This window comes from Capricornis sumatraensis, chromosome 16 (assembly GCF_032405125.1).
Source record: "Capricornis sumatraensis isolate serow.1 chromosome 16, serow.2, whole genome shotgun sequence".
NCBI classification, from domain to species: domain Eukaryota; kingdom Metazoa; phylum Chordata; class Mammalia; order Artiodactyla; family Bovidae; genus Capricornis; species Capricornis sumatraensis.
In genome coordinates, this window is record NC_091084.1 from 19,306,944 (window position 1) to 19,311,345 (window position 4,402).

Consider the following 4,402-nt stretch of genomic DNA (forward strand, 5'->3'; position numbering starts at 1 on the left):
ATCTGGAAGAAATGGACAAATTCTTAGAAAAGTACAACTTACCATGAGTGAAGCAAGAAGAGATAGAAAATATGAACAGACCAATCAGAAGCACTCAAATCAAAGCTGTGATCAAGGATCTTTCAAAAAACAAAAGCCCAGGACCAGATGGCTTCACAGGTGAAGTCTATCAAACGTTTAGCAAAGAGCTAACACCTATCCTGCTCAAACTCCTCCAGAAAATTGCAGACGGAGGAACATACCCAAACTCATTCTTCAAGGCCATGACCACCCTGATAACAAAACCAGACAAAGAAAACACAAAAAGAAAATTACAGAACAATATCATTGCTGAACCAAGATGCAAAATTCCTCAGCAAAATTCTAGCAAATAGAATCCAATAACACACTTAAAGGATCATGCACCAAGTCCACTAGGACTTCCCTGGTGGCTCAGATGGTAAAGTGTCTGCCTACAATGCAGGAGACCCAGGTTCAATCCCTGGGTCAGGAAGATCCCCTGGAGAAGGCAATGGCACCCTACTCCAGTACTCATGCCTGGAAAATCCCATGGATGGAGGAGCCTAGTAGGCTACAGCCCATGGGGTCACAAATTGTCAGACATGACTGAGTGAGTCCACTCCACTTCCACACCATGATCAAGTGGGATTTGTCTCAGGGATACAAGGACTCTTTAATATACACAAATAAATCAATGTGATAAACCATATTAACAAATTGAAAAGTAAAAACCATATGATGATCTCAGTAGATGCAGAGAAAGCTTTTGAAAAAATTCAATGCCCACTTATGATTAAAAAAAAAAAAAAGTCCAGAGAGTAGGCATAGAAGAAACCTACCTCAACATAATTTAGGCTATATTTGAAAAACCCACAGCAAACATTATTCTCAACAGGGAAAAACTGAAAGCAATTCTACTAGAATCAGGAACAAGACAGACTGCCCACTCTTGCCACTATTATTCAATATAGTTTTGGAAGTTCTAGCCACATAAATCAGAAAGGAAAAAGAAATAAAAGGAATCTCAATTAGAAAATAGAAGTAAATCTCTCACTGTTGGCAGATGACATGATACTGTACATAGAAATCCCTAAAAATGCCACCAGAAAATTGTTGTTGTTGTTGTTGTTGTTCAGTTGTGAAGTTACATCTGACTCTTTGTGACCCCATAGGTTATAGCAGGCCAGGCTTCCCTATCCTTCACTATCTCCCAGAGTTTTCTCAAATTCATGTACATTGAGTAGGTGATGATATCAAACAATCTCATCATCTGCTACCCACTTTGCCTCTGCCTTCAATTTTCCCCAGCATCACCGTCTTTTCCAATGAGTCAGCTCTTTGCAACAGATGGCCAAAGTATTAGAGCTCCAGCGCCAACATCAGTCCTTCCAAGTAACACTCAGGGTAAATTTCCTTTAGGATTAACCGGTTTGACTCAGTGCAGTCCAGAGACTCTCAAGAATCTTCTCCAACATCACAATTTGAAAACATCAATTTTTGGTGCTCATCCTTCTTTATAGTCAAACTCTCACATCTGTATGTTTCTAACTGGAAAAATCATAGCTTTGAATAAATGAAACTTTGTCAGCAGAATAACATCTCTGCTTTTTAATAAGATGTCTAGTTTTGTCATAGCTTTCCTTCTGATGAGAAAGCTCTTTTAATTTCATAGCTGCAGTCACAGTCCACAGTGATTTTGGAGACTAAGAAAATAAAATTTGTAACTGCTTCCACTTTTCCCACTTTTATTTTCCATGAAGTGATGGGAGCAGATGCCATGACCTTAGTTTTTTGAATGTTGAGTTTTAGGCCAGCTTTTGCACTCTCCTCTTTAACCCCATCAAGAGTTTCTTTAGTTCCTCTTCTGCCATTATGGTGATATCATCTGCTTCTCTGAGGTTGTTGATATTTCTCCCACAATCTTGATTCCAGCTTGATTCATCCAGCCTGGCATTTCACATGATGTACTCTGCATATAAGTTAAATAAGCAGGGTGACAATATCAGCCTTGACGTACTCCTTTCCCAATTTTTAACCAGTTCAATGTTCCATGTTCAGTTCTAACTGTTGCTTCTTGACCCACAAACAAGTTTCTCAGGAAGCAGGTAAGGTGATCTGGAATTCCCACCAGATTAAGAATATTCCACAGTTTGTGGTGATCCACACAGTCAAAAGGCTTTCACACAGTCAATGAAGTAGATCTTTTTCTGGAATTCCTTTGTTTTCTATATGATCCAACAAATGTTGGCAGTTTGATCTCTGGTTCCTCTGCCTTTTCTAAATACACCTTGTACATCCGGAATTTCTCAGTTCACATACTGCTGAAACCTAGCTTGAAGGATTTTGAGCATAACCTTGCTAATGTGTGAAATGAGAAAAATTGTACTATAGTTTGAACATTCTTTGGCATTGACCTTCTTTGGAATTGAAATGAAAACTGACCTTTTCCAGTCCTGTGGCCACTGCTGACCAAATTTTTTCCAAATTTGTTGAAATGTTGTGTGCAACACTTTAACAGCATCATTATTTAGTATTTGAAATAGTTAATAAAGTCATCGGATATAAAATTAATACACAGAAGTCCCCTGCATTCCTATACACTAACAACAAAACATCAGAAAGAAAAATTAAGGAAATAATCCCATTCACCATTGTAACAAAAAAACCAATAAAATACCTAGGAATAAACCTACCTAAAGAGACAAAAGACCTGTAAGCAGAAAACTATAAAACACCATGAAAGAAACAAAACAGCTGAAAGAAATCAAAGATGACACAAACAGATGCAGAAATATGCCATGTTCTTGATCTGGAAGAACTGATATTGTGAAAATGACTATAATATCCAAAGCAATCTAAAGAATCAATGCAATCTATATCAGATTACCTATGGCATTTTTTCACAGAACTAGAACAAAAAATTTTTAAATTTTTATGGAAACACAAAGGAGCCCAAATAACCAAAGCAATTTTGAGAAAGAAAAATGGAACTAGAGGAATTAACCTTCCTGACTTGAGACTATACTACAAAGCTACAGTCATCAAGATAGCATGGTGCTGGCACAAAGTTAGAAATATAGACCAATGGAACAAGATAGAAAGCCCAAAATGAACTCACACACCTTATGGGCATCTTATCCTTGACAAAGAAGGCAAGAATATACAATGGAGAAAAGACAGCCTCTTCAATAAATGGTGCTAGGAAAATGTAGACAGCTATGTAAAAGAATGAACTCTTAAGAAGTTAGAAGACTTCTTAACCATACATGAAAATAATCTCAAAGTGGATGAAAGACTTAAATGTAAGGCTAGAAACTACAAAGCTCTTAAGAGTTAAACATAGGCAATACACTCTTTGACATAAATCACATCAACAGCCTCTTTAACCTACCTCCTAACATAATGGAAATAAAAACAAAAATAAACAAAAGGGACCCAATGAAGCCTAAAAGCTTTCTCACAAACAAGGAAACTATAAACAAGATGGAAAGACAACCCTGAGAATGGGAGAAAATAATTGAAAATGAAGCAACTGACAAAGGATTATTCTCCAAAATATATAACCAGCTCATAGAGCTCAGTATAAGGAAAACAAACAACCCAATAAAAAAAATGGGCAGAAAGTACAATTACACAGTAGACCATGCTTGCCACAACTAGAGAAAACCCACATGTAGCAACAAGGACCCAGCATGACCAATAAACACATGAAAAGGTGCTTAACACTGCTCACTATTAGAGAAATATAAGTTAAAACTTCAGTGCGGCATTACCTTACACCAATCAAAATGGCTATCATCAGAAAACATACCAACAATAAGTGCTAGAGAGGATGTGGGGAAAATGGAACCCTCCTGCACTCTTGGGAAATAAAAACTGATACGGCCACTATGGAGAACAGAATGGAAATACCTTAAAAACTAGGAATAAAATTAACATATGACCCAGGAATTCCACTACTGGACATATACCATGAGAAAAACCACAATTCAAAACCACCATGTACCCCAATGTACTCTTGTAGCACTATATATAATAAATAGACATGGAGGCAACTTAGAAGTCTATTGACAGATGTATGGATAAAGAAGATGTGGCACATATGTACAGTGGAATATTAGCCATAAAAAGGAAGAATTTGAGTCCTTTGTAATGAGGTGGATAAAGTTAGAGCTTATTCTATAGAGTGAAGTAAGTCAGAAAGAGAAAAACACATATTGTATATTAATGCATATATATGGAATCTAGAAAATACTACTGATGGATCTATTTGCAGGGAAGGAATGGAGACACAGATGTAAGAACAAACTTATAGACACAGGGGGAGTACAAGTAGGACAAATGGATAAAGTAGCATTGACATATATCCACTATAATATGTAAAATAGATAGCGAGTGGGAA

At 36.8% G+C, this 4,402-nt stretch overlaps 1 non-coding gene across 1 annotated transcript; it reads left to right on the forward strand.

Moving 5' to 3' along the window:
* Positions 1-421: 421 nt before the first annotated feature.
* On the forward strand, positions 422-494 carry TRNAC-ACA (transfer RNA cysteine (anticodon ACA)). Its single transcript has one exon. It is a non-coding gene; the product is annotated as a tRNA-Cys (tRNA).
* The last annotated feature ends 3,908 nt before the right edge of the window (positions 495-4,402 follow it).